At 45.2% G+C, this 17,989-nt stretch overlaps 1 non-coding gene across 1 annotated transcript; it reads right to left on the reverse strand.

Annotated features, from left to right (window-relative positions):
* Positions 1-12,558: 12,558 nt before the first annotated feature.
* Positions 12,559-12,662, reverse strand: LOC113457188. Its single transcript, XR_003377813.1, has one exon. It is a non-coding gene; the product is annotated as a U6 spliceosomal RNA (small nuclear RNA).
* Between the last annotated feature and the right edge of the window lie 5,327 nt (positions 12,663-17,989).

The following is a 17,989-nucleotide window of genomic DNA, read 5'->3' on the forward strand; positions in this document are numbered from 1 at the left end:
AAATACTAACTAGCCACGTCCAGCTTTTGATTAAAATGTCATGAGATCAGTGATACAAAACCACTTTCCACTACTGATCTATTTCCCAGGATCTCTCCACGATGGAAAGACGCTGGGGTTTCAGGCCAAAGTGGAAATACCCCAGTGCTTGCAGACATCTTTACAGACTGCAGAGATATCGCTGACACTGCCTAGCCCAGCTTCACTCTGGCTTGCCTCCACAGCCAGAAGGAAGGCTGGCAGGTTGTTTCCTCCAGTTTCCATGGATACCATAGCAGAGTTTTAAACTTTCCAGTGTAAGTTTCTTCTTTTTGGGTACATTCCTTGGAAATCCATGGTGGTGTTTGTCTGGCTTTTAGCTTGTAGATCACATGGCTTTGGCTTGATTCCTTCCAATGTGGCACAGATTCCCTCGTCACCGGGAGGTGGCCTTGGGATGGGCCAGACAGCTTGGACCTCTCTGGGAGCCAGAGCCCTTGGATTTGAGATTTGAATTTGTTAGAAAAAGGGCAGCTAACTGAGTTCCCTCTAAGTTGGCTGGACAAGTGGAATGAGGAGGAAAATATCTAGGTTAGTTTAGATGAGAAAAAGAGAGAGAGAGAGAGAGAGAGAGAGAGAGAGAGAGAGAGAGAGAGAGAAAGCAAGCTCCAACTTTCTGGATCTCTCAGTGAGAGAATCCCAGCCTGGGATCCCTGGAATGGCCTCCTCGTTACTTTGAAGGTGTGGGCCCTGCCTTAGGCGCCCTCTCACACTTAAATTGGACACCCCCTTCCTTTGTAAGAAATTGCTTCTGGGTTCCCCCTCTTTTCCTTACATTCCATATAGGGGTATAATTATTCCTGCTTCTTTTTCTTTTCTGGGCAATTCTTGTATTGACCACAGCTGGGGCTCACCACCAAGAGGGAAGAAATCTTGTCCTAAAAGTTGAGCCTGTGAATTAATTATTTACTGAGATGCTTAGAAGAGGCTGAGCCAAGATCAGGTGGGCTATCCTTGGATGGGGCTCAATTCCTTGAACACATCTGGTCAGTCCAAAGGGTGGGTGGGGTAAGGGTCAGGGAAGGGACAGCAGGGAATTCTGTTTCCTTGGCAACCCATCTGCTGAGGTCATGAGCAAGCCACGTACTGGCTGCTCTGACATATCGCCTTGTGGGTGGTCTCTCAAGCTCATTCCACCAGCTACGCGACACAGCCCACCCCTTGCTTGTGGCTTCTGACAGGCTATTTATTAGGAGCTCTGCCTTCTTGGGAGACTAAATGGCTAGGACTTGATGATTAAAGACTTCAGTTGCTTCTTGTTGCAAATTTCTGTGGCTAATGGGACTCAAGCCTGCATTAAGCCATGAATGACTTCTAATCCGTCAACCTCAGCCACCTAGCAGATCCCCTCCCACCAGGCTGCCAACAGGATAAGGGGATCAGTGCCAGGTCCACATGAATCCACACCGTGGCCAAAACTACACTAGGAAATTTGATGCCCATCTATCCATTATCATTTTCATCTTCTTCGAGACAGGGTCACTATGTAGCCTAGACTGACCTAGAACTTACTATGTAGCTGATTCTCCTGCCTCTGCCTACTGAGTATACCAGGATTTGAAGTGCCCACCACACCTGCTGTATGTGGTGTTGTATGCAGAGCATCATGCATGCTAGACAAGCACCCCATGGCTGAGCTCCAGCCCCAGCCCAGCCCTTATCGTTGTCTACCTTCAGTTCCTAAGAGTAAAGGGATCATTTCAGAGATGTATCTGCCCTCTCTCCAGGGCTTCTCTATCTAGACCATCCCTCCAGAGAATATTCTAGAAGTTGCTGGGACAGAGGCATAGAGACTTTTAGGGAAGTGGAACAGAGCTGCCCATGGAAGCTGGCTAGGTTGCAATCATGAGGTCAGTACATTTTGTCCCGGAAAGGGTCATTTTGTGTCCTGTTTTGAGAATGAGAGAATAATACTGAAACCATGGATATGCATTCTTCTTTGTTTCAGAGACTAGTCTGAAACTTTATGTGCATTATAACCCCATAAGACTCACCTCTATATCAAATGCTGTGTGCTCTTTTTCCCCAAGAGGTATAGAGGGGAATTATATTTCTTGAATTATATTTCTCAGCTTCCCTTAAAGTTAGGTGAAATCGTATGACCAGACAATGAACTGATAGGTGTGGTGTACAATCCTGGTCTGGTCATAAGATCTCACCTAACCAAGGCCCTTATGACAGATCTGTTCCTCTTTTTTTTGTAGACTGAATCAGTAGAAATTGCAGGAGCCATCCACCAGGCCAGAGTGCTTGTCCCGGGCAGTTTCCTGGCCGGGAGTTAAGCTGCCTGATCTCTAGTTCATCCAACCCCAGGGATCTTCACCACCAAGCTTATGCTGTTCTGGCGTGTCTCCAACAACCCACCCAGGAATGCCCTCTGACGCCGAAAGGTTGGAGTATGTTCAATTAAATCATTGAGTTAGTAGTTAGCAACTCTGGCATTCAAACCAGTTTCTTGACCAATCTGTGATGATAGAGGTCAGAGCTTGGTAGAGAATAGAAGTCTTTCATCCTTCCTTTTTAAGAAAAAGATGCTTGGATTAGATGTTAATATTTGACCCATATCTGTATTATAACAGCATCAGCAGCAGTACTATAACCCAGAGTGTTTGTGAGCTCCAGAGAAGTTCATAAGATAAAGGTATTTTTATATACTAATAAAATGTCTAAGCTGGGTGTTGTGGTACATGACTTTAATCCCAGCACTTGAGAGGCAGAGGTAGGCGGATCTCTGGAGTTCAAGAGCAGCCTGGTTTACATAGCAGATGTCAAGTCAATCAGGGCTACATAGTGAGTGAGCCCCCGTGTGATCATATCTCTGAGGACAAAGCAGAATTGCTGCATGACATGCTGGGCATCAGATTTCTTTCTTACGTATTTACCTGTGTGTGTGTGTGTGGGGGGGTGTGGTGTGTGTGTATATACACATGCGCGTGTGTACCCCATGAGTCCCATGTGAAGGTCACGGGACATCTTTGTGAAATTGGTCCTCTCCTCCACCTTCATGTGGGTCCTGGAGATTGAACTCAGGTCATCAAGCCCAAACATCAATCACTTTTACCTCATGAGTCATCTCTCCTGTCCAGACTTCTCACTCTCTCTCACTTGATGGATCTTCTTTGTGTGGCTGGAAGAAAATAGAGCCAAAGTCAGCTCCAGTTCAGAGCCTTGGAGTTTAGTTTCTCACAGAAAAGAGCGAGTTCTTGCCTACAGCTTGATTAGGTATTAGACACTGGAAAGACCTTGGGTCTATTGCCTTCTCCACAGACCACTGTTGAAGCCCAGGGGGATAGGGCAGAATAGTGTAACTGGTATCCCAAGAGAATCACATAGAATGGATAGTGAGCCCAGAAGAATAGTCCATAGGAACTGTCAGACAGAGGATGCTAATGTCAGAACCAGGAAGGAGTGTCGGATATACAGAAAGAGATCCAGCATGCACAGGCTGCATTATGGAAAGGGTCCAGCATAGCACATAGGCCTTAGTTTTGTATACATCACCTCTATGATTATTATAGTCTTGGATCCTCTTCAGTGCCTGAAGAGCTGTAATCCTTGATCTACTCCTTAATTCAAAACTCTTTCTGGAATGTCTTGGAAGCTCCCTGGTGATTACAGCCTCTAGGGGACTCTGACCAGGGTTAGGTGTGTAACCTTGTCCTAAGTACATCTGAGTCCCTGATTTAAGGAATGAACACATAAAATGCTTGCACACCGGTATGAGGATCTGTGTGCTCTCTCTGTAGGAGTTGCACACGTCCTTAATTTTCTGTCTCCAAGTTTTCTCTCTGGAGACCAGCATTCATTTTCATGACCATCCCTGACAAGACAGGAAGACTAGCAACACGATTCAGGTGCACTGTTCTCTCAGGCCTCAGGGTACAGAGGTATTGGCTCTGCTTCTGGTCCAGTCAGTGCACTTGGTGACCACATGGGTCAGTCTGCTGTGCCACAGACGTAGATTCATAGGCTCCAGAGGCCAAAGAGGAAGATGGCCAGAACAGTGTCTACCACTTGTGACTTCTCTAGAAATTTTTGCCCCACTGCTAAGAGACCCACTCTAGAGAAGTGTTCCACGCGTGACTTCTCTAGAGAAGTGTTCCACGCGTGACTTCTCTAGCAACTTGTGACCCGCTGCAAAGACATTTATGTTCCCTGCTCTGCATTAATAATGGGGGGTTTTAACATTGAAATAAAAATTAATTCTACAGTAAAACATGTTTTACATTGACCTGGCATACAATAGAGACGAAAGTATATCTTGAGAAACACCTGTTAACTCCTGTCCTGTGCACGGTGCTCTGAGATGTTGTGTTCAATTTTACTTCATTTTGGAAGATCCGTGGACACATGCACTAACATTTCACAGCAAACTATTACCACCAATACTTTGGAGAGTGCCACACCTAAGCTTTCTACACTTTTTCCAGAGTACCCTCAGCTCCACGTGTAAGCGCCTTGCCACCAAATGCCTGAAAACCCTTTGCCTAAGGACACCATCGAGAGCCTACAGAATAGGGACAATATTTCCCAGACATATGTATGACAGAGGGTTAGTATACAGAATATACAAAGAACTCAAAAATTTATATAGTAAGGAATAACCCAATTTTAAAAATGTGGCATGGAACAGAGAGTTATCAAAAGATGAAATAAAAGTGGACAAGAACCATTTTTTTTTAATGTTTATGATTCTTAGCCATCGGGGAAACATAAATAAGAACTACGTTGAGATTTCATCTTACCACAATCTGGTAAGATCCATAGGGATCCACAATAACTGACAATATTTGCTAGCATGGGTTTCACTTACTGGTTCTGTGAGTGGAAACCGGTGTAGCCGCTACAGAAACACTACAGATTGATCTACCCCAAGACCCAGCTATACCAATAGCAGACATACACCTGGATGTATGTCTTACTACGTCTTACTACAGAGAACTTGCTCTCTATGTTTATTGCTGCTTTACTCACAATAGCCTAAAGTTGGAAACAGCCTAGACGTCCATCAACTATCAGTGGATAATGAGAATATAGCACATTTACATAATGGGATGTTATTCGGCTATTAAGAAAAATGAGACTATGATATTAACAGATAAATGGATGGAGCGGTGGACACTCATTCTGAATGAGGTAACCAGACCCAGAAAGACAAGTGTTTTATGCTTTCTCTAAACTCCTATTTTAAGGACCCAGATTTTGTAAGGGATAGTCCTCATTGTGAGACTGGAAGCTCTTGTCCTAGTTAAGACATTGGGTCTGCTTAGATTTCATCATTGTTATGAAGGGAGGTTATGTTATTTAATGTGAATCGCCTGAATCAGGGTTTCTATTGCTGCAATGAAACACCATGACCAAAAAGTAAGTCGGAGAGGAAAGTAAGTTGGGCTTACGCTTCCACACTGAAGGAAGTCAGGGCAGAAACCTAGAGGCAGGAGCTGATGCAGAGGCCGCAGAGGAGTACTGCTTGCTCCTCATGGTGTGCTCAATCTGTTTTATTTTAGAACCCAGGACCACCAGCCCAGGGATAGCACCATCCACAATGGGTTGGGCCCTGCACCGTCAATCACTAAGATGATTGATCATTAAGAAACTGCCCTACAGGCTTGCCTACTGCCTGATCTTACGGAGGCAATTTCTCAGTTGGGGTTCTAGCCTCTCACATGACTTCAGCTTGTGTCGAGCTGACAGAAAGCCAGCCAGTATAGGTGGAGTCAGTTTGAGATGCTGAATAAGTTCTTGAGAGTAATGGAGACACTAGTCAGCACTGTAAATAGACTTGAATCCAGTGAATTTAATGGTATATTTAAAAATGTTTAAAGTGATAAAATGTATTTTTTAAAAGAGAAGGGGGTTAGATCGGGTGTTCCCAAGTCTGTGTCTCTAAGTCCCTCATGGTCCAGTCTTCTCTCAATTGCATCACCTGGTGGGGATCAAGTCTTCAACACAGGAGCCTTTTGTGAGTGTACATGTCATTTCTAAACCATAACATATATAACATATAGCAATCAAATAAACACAATTACAATTCCTGTCTCCTTAAACATTTATCATTTCTTTGTTCTGGGAACCTGGGATTCCTTTTAAATTCTTCCTGCCTTTTTTTTCTAGGTCAGATAGATGTTGAAATTGGATTGGTTTTATTTCTCTTTTTCTAAATTTAAGAGCAGTCTCCTCCCTTTCTTTTGAAAGGTAAAAAAAAGGGGAAATAAGTAATAAAAAGCCTACAACAAACTGGATTTGGGGACAGATAGCTTTCTGTTGTCACAAAGGTATGCTGTGTAACCAGGTAGATGTGGGGCCCAAGCCTGACCCGGGGTTCCCAGTCCTTGAAGTCTGGTCCCCATGCTGACCATTCACTCTCCTGGGACTGTGCAAAAAGATGCAAACCTTAAGCAGGAGGAATTTGGAAGTGAAATAATAGAGGTATTTTACTTATACTAATGTTTTTTCCTTTGCGGAAACAACGAGGGAGCTGAAAACTGGACCTGAGTAGCTTGCTGCTGAGTAGAGCTTGCTGCTTACATTCCCCAGTTCACCAACCACAGGAGAGACACCAAGGGGACAAGAAGAAACAGAGCCATTGGAGGGCATCTCATACCTCTTTCATAAGACAGCAGAAGATGAGAGAATGCCTTCCATGGCTGAGAAATCGAGTCTGAAGACAAGGACCTCTTTGGCTTGAAGGTGGCTGGGCACAGAGGGTCGGTGTGCAGGTGATCAGCTGTGCATCACTTAGTGAGCCTCAAAAGCCTTCTGCGAACAGGTCTTCCCAATGATGCAGATGAGACTCCAGCATGATGGGCAGATGACCAACAGAGGATGCGCTCCAGTCTCAGAACAGTCTGCCAAATCATGAGCCTGCTCCACCATTCTCGACGCTGCTCCTGCGAATGAGAATGCGGTCTTTTGTTGTTGTTGTGTTGTTTAGAGATAGGGTTTCTCTGTGTAACCCTGGACGCCTTGGAACTCACTCTGTAGACCAGGCTGACCTTGAACTCAGAGTTCCACCTGTCTCAGCCTCCTGAGTGCTGGGATAAAGGCGTGCACCACCACTACCCAGTAAGAGTACAGGCTTAATCCAGCCACTGTCATTCGGGTCCCTACACTGTACTATAGAATAATTCTTCCATTCTTTCATTTTCATGCCCTTGTGGTTCACAGACTCATGGGTGCATGTGCACAAGGGTATCATATTTAATGGCTCATGGTGTGCTTTGATCAATATCAGGAGACGGAATGAAGAAAATTGCTGGGTTTGTGAAAATACTCCTTTTCTACATGGGGCGTGCTCATTTGGTTCTTTGTATGCCAGTAAATTATATCTTTCTTACTGTTGAAAAAAAACAATAAAAAGTCCTCTCAGACCTTGTTTCACTGAAGAATTTCAACATTTTACATTTATCACTGTAAAAGCAAGGACAATTTTATAGCTCCTATGTATGTGTCATATGAAAAACAATTTGTCTTTGAGGAGGGATAAATCACTCTTTTTAAAAAATACTACATAGCTTTTCCTTTATGTCAAAATGTTACAAACATAAGTTTGTTTGAAACAAGGAAGAAAAGTGAGGTGGAAACGGAATAAAACTCTCAGGTGGTAGTTTGCATAGCCATTAAAGATTAAGAGCGATTGAAGTGCCCATCCTAGGCAAGGTCCCTTAGAGAGAACGAAGGGTTCACATACAGCCCCAGTTCGTATCCTCTCTACTTTCCTCAAACTGCAAGAGCCATGGCTAGGCCACTGCAAGCTCATCTGCTTCCCAAGTGTGATGCCGGGGCCACGCCTTGGGTCCTGGAGTTGGTCAATGTGGTTCAAATCCTGATTCTTTCATTTGCCAGCACCTGATTCTGAGAAACATCTTAGGCACCCCGTATCTCTGAGTTTACCCCCCACAAAGGGAAGGCACTGGCACTTACCTCCTAGGTGGTTATGAGAGCAAATGAGCCAACAGAGTCCCCAGAGACAGTTAGAATCTAGTAGACCTGTAGTTTTCTTCGTTTTTCATTTTACATGCCAATTCCAGTTTCCCCTCCCTCCCCTGCTCCTGCTCCCCGCTTCCTCTCACCTAACCCCTTATCCCCTCACCAGAAAGGGTAAGGCTTTCCATTGGGAGGCCAAGTCTGACATATCAAGCTGAGGAAGGACCAAGCCCCTCTCCCTGCTGTATGGAGGTTGAGCAAGGTATCCCTACACAGGGAATGGGCTCGCTCCAAAAAGCCAGCTCAAGCACTAGGGATAAACTGCCAGTGGCCTCACAGACTACCCAAGCCACACAACCGTCACCCACATTCAGAGGGCCTAGTTACGTTCTATGTACGTTCCCCAGCTGCCAGTTAAGAGTCAATAATTTCCCACTAGCTCGGGTCAGCTGTCTCTGTGGGATTCCCCAGGTCTTGACCCCTTTGCTCATATAATCCCTTCTCCCTTTCTATGACTGGACCCTGGGAGCTCAGCCCAGTGCTTAGCTGTGACTCACTGCATCTGCCTCCATCAGTTGCTGGATGAAGGTTCTATGATGACAGTAAAGGTAGTCATCAATCTGATTACAGGAGAAGGCCAGTTCAGGCTCCCTCTCCACTATTGCTTGGAGTCTTAGTTGGGATTCCTGGGAATGTCCCTAGCACCAAGTTTCGCCCTAACCCCATAATGGCTTTCTCTCAAGGTATCCTTCCTTGCTCTCTCTCTCTCTCTCTGTCCCTCCTCCAACTCAACCATCTTGTTCCCTCATGTTCTCCTTTCCCTCCCTTTTCCCCACCCTCCCAACTTACTAAGGAGATCTTGTCTATTTCCCCTTCCCAGGGGAATCCATGTATGTCCCTCTTAGGGTCCTCCTTGTTACCCAGCTTCTCTGGGGTTGTGGGCTGTAGTTTGGCTATCCTTTTCTTTATGTCCAATATCCACTGATGAGTGAGTGCATACTGTGTTTGTCTTTCTGGATCTAGGTTACCTCACTCAGGATGTTTTTTTTTCTAGTTCCATCCATTTGCCTGTGAATTTCCAGATTAGACCTGTATTCTTATACCCTGCAATGTTCCAAATCTGAGCGAGCTGGTATTTCCTCCCTAATATTTTATCATAAGAATTTCTAACATACAAAGAAGCAGAAAACCGTACATTTAGCTAGGCATGTTTCTTTGTATACTTCTGTCTTAGCCACTGTCAATCTATTGTATTTTTACCTTTTTTTGTTTAAAATACAGAATGATTCACAAATTGGCAGGCCATCTGTGTTCCTATCCGTGCTTCTGAAGTGAACTGCATCCCTTGTTTTTAATAAGTTACAGATATATGTATTTCCCATATTTATTTTCCTTATTGAGAACTTTTCCCCACCATTTTTGCCAAACAAAAAACTAAGTGATATTATCTGGATTCTTTTCAAGGTAAAACTTACATTCAGGGGCAAGAAACAAGCCCGTACCATCAATACACATATCCTCTGTTGTCATAAAGACAGCTTTGCTATTGGCTGGACTCTCCCAAGGATCAGGTACTGCATAGCAGTGGCTTGGGAGCACAGGGGAGGCCTGGAGGCAGGTCTCCACATCTACAGACTGACCCTTTGAGGCCCAGGACAGCATCTCCGAGAGGCACAGCTGAGACACAGAAGCAGCCACCGTGTCACAGGTCCAAGTCATTCTCTGATGCTGCCTGGGTTTCTGAAAATAGAATCTTTTCCCACAGTTGCTCATCTGTGTGTGGGCTTCAGGTGGCCTCAACATGTGTACACGTTCCCTCTGCTAAGGAACCAAATCCTCTGTCCTAAGCTCTTCCCATTGGAGATGGTTCCAGGGTCTCCTAGGGACCACAACCTTGCTTCTGCTGCACCCCTCATTTCCCTACATTCCTCCAGATTGCTGCTTCCTTCCTCGTTCCCTGCCTCCAATTGTTCGGTGACAGATCACACCCTTTGGTGATTCCTTGATGACATGTTCTGTGGCAAAGACCAGAGAAGGCATCCTAGGCCAGCCTGAAAGGCTCAGCTTCTCTGAAGGCATGCCAACTGCCTTATGTGAAGAAAAGCAGCCTTCCACGGGCCAGACAGAAAAGTAATAGTCCAAGCATCTCCCTCAGTTTTGTCTTTCAAACACAGTCTGGACTGTATATCACAAGGAAGCCAATGCTCTACTTGGTGGCTCTTCTGTGCTGAGAACAGTTACAGGATACAGCATCTGACCGAAGCTTCACTGCATACGGTTATAAACAATGCAGAGATCCTCTAACTAACCCCAGTTAACTCTTGTTGTTGAGGGAGGCAGCCTGCGTAATCAAGGTTGCATACTTCAGATGGGAAGTTTCCAGAATACCTTGCTGTTCAAGAACTTCTCTGAAATATTAAGCTAGGTATATCATCTGCCCGGGAGCCCAGGGCCAGGGAAGCCACACTGCAGTCTGGAACACAGCCAGAGCTCTGTGGCATGAGGTTCTGTTTTCTACAGCGAATGCTGGACCGTATGGTAGCCCAGTTTTATCCTGTCTCTCTCTTCCCCGTTGAGCCAGAGGAAACCCAAGTTGAAAAGTCTCTAAGTAACTTTTGATACCATAAGTGTCTGCACTCGGGGCGGGCAAAGGCCCTGCCAGCTCAGCTGGTTTACATTTTTTTCAGGCTGTGTTTATAGAAAGGAAAATGTCTGATCTAATTTTTACCAAAGCTGCTTTTCTCTGCTTCCCATGAGACCAAGAGTTAGACGAAGCCAAATAATCAGTCCGGCAAACTCACTGGGCCCTCACCCTGCGTGCTTCGCTTTGCTTCCAAATTTAAGAGGTGGAAAAACCCAAACGTATGTTCATCTGCGGTTTTCATGAGGGGAAAGAGCTGCTGACACCATCCAGATGGGGACCGGGAGGCTTTGGCTCCACCAGGGAGCAAGGGAGTGTTCCCAGCACAGGCAGAGGGATCTCTGCCGGTGTCTGTCAACTCACAATGAATCTGGCTCCCTGGAAGTTTAGGAAATATAAACTATACCTGTGTTGGTTTTTTATCACAGAAGCCACGAGGCAAAGGCATGTCTCCAGTGCACCGTGGCATGGGCAGGGACTCTGCTATTGATGGAGTATGCAGTGCAAAGGCTCATGGGCAGGATGCTTAGGCTCAAGCGTAGCAATGTTGAAGCGACGAGAGAGTTTAAAAGGTGGAGCTTGGTGGAAGGTTAGGGTATTCGGAATAGCAACCCTTGGAAGGGACTGGTTGGTTCTGGCAAGTTGTTAGTCTCAGGAACAAGCTGATGTCAAAGAGCAAGTGTGGTTCCTGACACATCTGCCTTCCTGGTTTATCTGTATCTCTCCCTCTGGCGAGTAGAGTCGCCATGATGCCTCCTCCGTATTGTGACACAGCCATGTAGCTCTCACCTGAGGGCAAACAGATGAGGATGCCTGACGTTGGTTGGACTTTCCTGCTGAAAAAAAAAAATTGTGTGTGTGCGTGCGCGCGTGCATGTGTGTGTTGGGGGTGTGTCTGTATTTGCCAGAAGAAAACTGAAAATCTGCCAGCGTCCGTTCTCTTCTACCATGTGGGGTTCAAGCCCTGAACTCAGTCATCAGGCTTGGCACCAAATACCTTTATCCACATGGCACTGCCTCTAATGCTGTTTGGTGTTTAGCCTCCTAAATTGCTTGCTGAGCTAAGCAATTATTTTCTTTACAAAACACTGGCCTCATTATTTTGTTATAGCAACAGAAAATATGCAAGACAGGCTTCTTTGGGAAGATAACTTCTGGAAAGAAAAGAACCAGCTAGAATCTCAGCATTAGTGTAGACGTGTTTTGTTTCCTTCCTGCCCCGGCTGATCTACCATATTTGATCCTGAGGCCAATACAGGAGCCCCAGATTGTTACACTTTCCTGTCTTTCTCTAGGAAAGCTGACCTAGTCTGGTATAAATGCCTAAGAAGTGGTTCTGGAAGCAGTCAAGAACAAGAAGGTAAGAGGCTGTGTGGCTATAATACCTGAGTTCACCAGGGGTCAAGCCCAGGGAAGCCCAGCTCTGTGTCCGGTACTCATATCCCACAGCCTATGGCAATCAAAATGAATATGCTGGATTCCATGGTAAAATGAGTCGAAAGTGGAAGACAGGATAGGAGATATAGTTCAGGGCGGCTTCCTAGGCTAAACGTCCTGTGCAACCCAGTTTCTCTGAGCATGAACAGTGACCAGGCTTGCAGTATATGGATTGCTTGACACATGATGATGCTGATTTAATTTCATATACATCATCCAGAAACACAGCTGCTCCATCTGCCTCGGCAACTTCGGGCTCAAGAAGATCCAACATTAAAAAAAAGATTTTAATTTGTTTTACCTTATTTTTATATATGTGGGTATTTTGCTTGCATGCATGTCTATGCATCACATGGGTAGGGCACCCACAGAGGCCGGAAGAGCGTGTTGGATCCCCTGGGATTGGGGTTACAGACAGTTGTAAACAGTTATGCGGGTGCTAGGAACCAAATCCTAGTCCTCTGGAAGAGCAACCAATGCTTTACGCATTAAACCATCTCTCAAGCCCTATTTATTAAAATATGGAATGTTTCATGTATTTGTATGTCATTCTTGAGCAGGGAACATACTAATCTCTATCATTCTGATTTCAGTATATGTGCTGCTGAGTTGAGAACACTTTTTTTTTTTATTTTCGAGACAGGGTTTCTCCATAGCTTTTGGTTCCTGTCCTGGAACTAGCTCTTCTAGACCAGGCTGGCCTCGAACTCACAGAGATTCGCCTGCCTCTGCCTCCCGAGTGCTGGGATTAAAGGCGTGCGCCACCACTGCCCGGCTGGAGAACGCTTATTTTTTTTGTCATGTTATAGCCATGTGTATCTCTGTGTGGGTATGTACATGTGAGTGTAGTACCCATGGAGGCTAGAAGACAGTATTGGACCCCTTGGAGCTGGAGCTAAAGGAGGGTGTGAGCTTCCCAGTGTGGGCACTGGGGACTGAACTCAGGTCCTCTGCAAGAGCGGTGTGTTCTCTTAACTGCTGAGTCAGCTCTCCAGCCCCAAGATCCAGCTCTTGAATGGAAGTCAAACTTAAACTGTTTTGGAGTTAAAAACCTATAACTTTTAACATTTTGTTGAGCCCCATTGTAAAAAACAGGCATCTCCTTTATTCTGGATTGGCAAGTTTAAAGATGCTCAGCACAAAGTCGGCCCCCAGATACACATTCAAAATTCGTCTATTTGATCATCTCAGCTGGAATTACTTTATTTCTATTCAGAGCCCCCCAGGAGAGTCTGTCTAGATTATGGCCATAAAATGGTAAACATCTTTTACTTTTTAAGGCATGAGCTCATGACATAGCTTATGCTGGCTTTGAACTCATGATCCTCTTGCCTCGACCTCTTGGATGGAGGGATTTCCGGGATAACTACAACAGGGAGGAATAACTTTGAAATAAATATATTAGAATGTATAACCCAAATAAATGTTGGACCAGAGAGCATCTTTTATTCACTTTGTCTTGTGGCATTTTAAAAGTCCTTACAGATTGGCAGTCTTTAAGGATGCTCTCTTTGCTTGCTTACGAGAGGGGATCCCCCTCTTTGATAAAGAAGTGACAAACTGAGCTCGTTCCCCTTGTAAGCTCCCACCACAGAGCTCACTATCACAGAGGCCTCCTGCCTTCTGCCCCTCCTTAGCCAGCAGATGGGCTTCGTTCAGCTCTTCTCTTCAGAATGCTTGCCTTGCGTTCACTTTGAAGCAGCAGCAGACACCTGAAACAACAGGAAGGGTTCCAGTCCACATCCTGTTGGCCATTGCTACCACCTAACTTTTTTTCTTCTCCTTCCTTGGATCGGCCTTCCGTTTGGCACCTCCTCACCCTGCAGTCTATGCTCATCTAAAATGTCAGGGAATCACAGGGCAACTTCATCTTCAAACAAAGCTTCAAACAAACCAGAAAAATAATTCCTACGTACTTTATAGAGTGGATGTGCGGTGAATAATGATGTATTCATTCTTAGCCTAAAAATATGAGTTCTTTTGGGGGGGGCATTAGCTGTTGATGCTATTGTATAATACACAGTATGGCTTTCTTCATTTTTACATTCAAAGACAGGAAGATAAAGAGAGATAGTTTTTTCAAAATCCTATCCAAGAGTTTCATCGGTTTCCTGAGGGCCTCTCTTCTCCTTTGATATTCAAATCACCTTTCTTTGAAAAGATGCAATCGTCCTTCTCTAATGACTAGAACCAGTTCATTCTCCTCTTCTATTTAGTGTCATCTGCCTGCAGAATGGATTTACAAACGAAAGAGAGAGAGAGAGAGAGAGAGAGAGAGAGAGAGAGAGAGAGAGAGAGAGAGAGATCAGCTCTCCAATTTCACTGCCTGCTTCACCCAAGCACCTGTGTTCTGCTTTAGCTTTCTGTGTATTTGCAGCATTGGAAGATCAGCAGGACCAGAGGGAAGATGAAGTGGTTCCCAGGAAAGGGCTGGTCTAATAATGGCAGAGTATTTGCACAGGGACACCTTGTATAAAAAAGGGGTGGGGTTCACCGGTCAACATTATGCTGTGACAACCTTTGCTTTCCCAGGCACTAACGTTGGAGATTAGCTATCAGACACTGGAGCAAGCAAGAGCCTCTGCTGTCCCAGGGAGCAGTTAGACCTTCTGTGTGTTCCAGCCAGGATGGAGATACGGGTGGAGAGGAGCCAGCAGGGAGTTCCTAGGCGCTCAGCGGAAGGGGAGTGTGTTGAATCGTAGATCCAGGAAACCCTAGGAAGATTCTAGAGGTGGTCCTGAGAGGGTGCTTATCAAGACTAGTTTGACCTCCGTGACCATCTGCACCAGGCTCAATCCTTAGATAAGATCTGAGTCTTCAAGTGACAATAAGTATGTAGCAAGAGGCAGATGGGCAAGAGAAAAGCACAACAAATGGATGGAAATGTAGTTTTATGGGACAGTGGAGTCTTCAGAAGCAACCCCATGGCTCACATGGGTTATGTTTAGCCTTTATAAAGACTGGACAACTGCATAGATGTTCAACTGGACAAAAGGAATCAGATTGTATGTAGAAAGACAGAAGGCAGGAACCCAGCAGAGAAAGAGGGGTTCCTGCTTTGGAGCCTCTTCACTTCAGCTCAAAGTAGTCAGCGTGCCAAGGCAAGATACTTTGGGTACCATTTTTTTTTTAGCTCCAGTGTAGGCTACTAAGGAGCATCAGAGGATAGTCCCAGCTTCAAGTCCTGTTTTGCAGAAGTGTTCTAGCCTAGATGTCTAGGTGTGACCTCTTTATGACCCCCACAGTCCCAGCTTTATGAGGCCATTTCTTCAGTGACACGATGAAAGGATGGAAGTAGTGACATGTCCTTTTCTAAATGTGTCCTGGACTTGGGCGGCGTGGGGAGCAGTGAGATAGAGCAGCAGCACTAGATCACTGGAGAAGGTGGTCTGGGGGACACAGGGCACAGTCCCCAGTCTCCAAGTTAGTCCCAGGGATTCCTACCTTCTGATGTTCATGCCTTTGAGGAATCCCACCCAGAGTGGGTGCCGGGTTCAGTACAGATTTCTAGTAGACAGCTATGACAAAACAGGGTACCTGTGACAGCTGGCTGCTTTGTTGCTATGGCAAACCCTGAGAGGAAGTTTATTTTTTATTGTTTTAATTTTATTGATTTTTTTTCTTGAGCTCTATATTTTTCTCTGTTCTCCTCCCTTCCTCTCCCCTCCCCTTCAACCCTCTCCCAAGGTCCCCATGCTCCCAATTTACTCAGGATATCTTGTCTTTTTCTACTTCCCATGTAGATTAGATCTATGTAAATCTTCTTAGAGTTCTCATTGTTGTCTAAGTTCTCTAGGATTGTGGTTTGTAGGTTGGTTTTCTTTGTTTTATGTTTAAAGACCACTTACAAGAGAGTACATGTGATAATTGTCTTTCTGTGTCTGGGCTACCTCACTCAAAATGATGTTTTCTAGCTCCATCCATTTGCCTGCAAAATTCAAGATGTTATTTTTTTCTGCTGTGTAGTACTCCATTGTGTAAATATACCACATTTTCCTTATCCATTCTTTGGTCGAGGGGCATTTAGATTGTTTCCAGGTTCTGGCTATGACAAACAATGCTGCTATGAACATAGTTGAGCACTTGTCCTTGTGGCATGATTGAGAATCCTTTGGATATATACCCAAAAGTGGTATTACTGGGTCTTGAGGAAGGTTGTTTCCTAATTTTCTGAAAAATTGCCACACTGACATCCAAAGGGGCTGTACCAATGGAGGAGGGTCATCTGTCTATCTGTTGCTTTCATTGGTTAATTAATCAAGAAGGCTGCTTGGCCTAATAGGGCAGAATTTAGATAAGCGGAGTAGACCGAACAGAATGCTGGGAAGAAGGGAAGTGAGGCAGACGCTATAGCTCTCCTCTCCAAGATGGACGCAGGTTAAGATCCTTCCTGGTAAGCTACCACCTCGTGGTGCTCCACTCATTAATAGAAATGGGTTAGTCAAGATGTGAGAATTAGCCAATAAGGGGCTAGAGCTAATGGGCCAAGCAGTGCTTAAAAGAATACAGTTTCTGTGTAATTATTTCTGGTGTAAAGCTAGCCAGGAGCCGGAGTGGCAGGAATGCAGCCCCACCGCTCCTTCTACACTGTACCAGCTTGCACTCCCACCAGCAATGCAGGAGTGTTCCCTTTATCCCACAATCTCTCTGGAATAAGTTGTCATCAGTGTTTTTGATCTTGGCCATTTTTACAGGTGTAAGATTGGAATCTCAGAGTTGTTTTGATTTGCATTTCTCTGAATGACAGGAAGTTTAAAGGAAGGAAGGTGTACTTTGTCTCATGGTGTTGGTGGAGCCTGCTTTGCTGGCTGCATTGTTTCTGGGCCTGAGCTGAGACACAAAAATCATTGCAGCAAAGTAGGATGGTGGCAGCTCGTCTCCTAGCAACTGGGATGGTGACAAAGGGGCAGAAGGAGGGAGGAAGAGAGAGAAGGAAGAGGGACACACACACACACACACACACACACACACACACACACACACACACATATGTTTGGATCAAGTGTCCCCCGCATGGTTATGTCTCCAGTAACCTACTTCCTAAAACAGACCCTGCTTATCCACTGCCTCCCCAGATGCCAACAAATTATGGCTCTATCAATGGGTTAATCTACCAGGTAGGAACCAAGCCTTCAATACCCAAGCCTTTGGGAGGTAGATTATATTCAAACCATAACAAGATGTCATTTCTTTCTTTTTAAATTTTTTTTTTTGAGACAGAGTTTATCTCTGTAGCCCTGACCCGCCTAGAATATGCTCTGTAGACCAGGCTGTTCCCAAACTCAGAGATCTGCCTGCCTCTGCCTCCAAGTGCTGGGATTAAAGGCGTGTGCCACCACTGCCTGGCTGCGGGACCTCATTTCTAAGAGGTTAAGATATAAGTGCTTGCAGCTTCCATCACGGGAACGCCCACTGTGACCCTATTCATCCAAGCCGTACCTCCAGTCCAAATGCCTGTCTCCTGAGAGTCCCTGAGACAGACCACACCTCAGTTCTGGGGCCCTAGACATTGGGGAGACAATATGTGTTTTTTGTTTTAAGATGTAGTATCGTGGTATAGATCATTATACATTGATAGATGGTTTATATGGCAAAGTATTAATATGGGGCCATTTTTTTGATTTCTGAGGACAATTGAGAAGAACATAGCAGAATCACTAAATGATCCTGATGAACATATTAGCATCTTACACTTTTCACCAAGATGCCTGCCTCAAGTTCCCCGCAAAGTTCATTTTCCTTAAGGACACCAGCAGTTTATCTCTGACATTTATAGTCTCCCGAACCACCCGCCACCCTGTGGCAGGAGAAAAGTCCCTGTGGGTAGGGGGTAGGGGCTGATAACTAAGAGACGTCAGGAAACATACTGCCAGTCCCTTATAGTTTGTCATTGACTTTGCGAGAATTGCCTCGCCCCTGGGCATAAATTTTGAAGCCCGAACTCAG

Source organism: Microtus ochrogaster, chromosome 19 (assembly GCF_000317375.1).
Source record: "Microtus ochrogaster isolate Prairie Vole_2 chromosome 19, MicOch1.0, whole genome shotgun sequence".
NCBI classification, from domain to species: Eukaryota; Metazoa; Chordata; class Mammalia; order Rodentia; family Cricetidae; genus Microtus; species Microtus ochrogaster.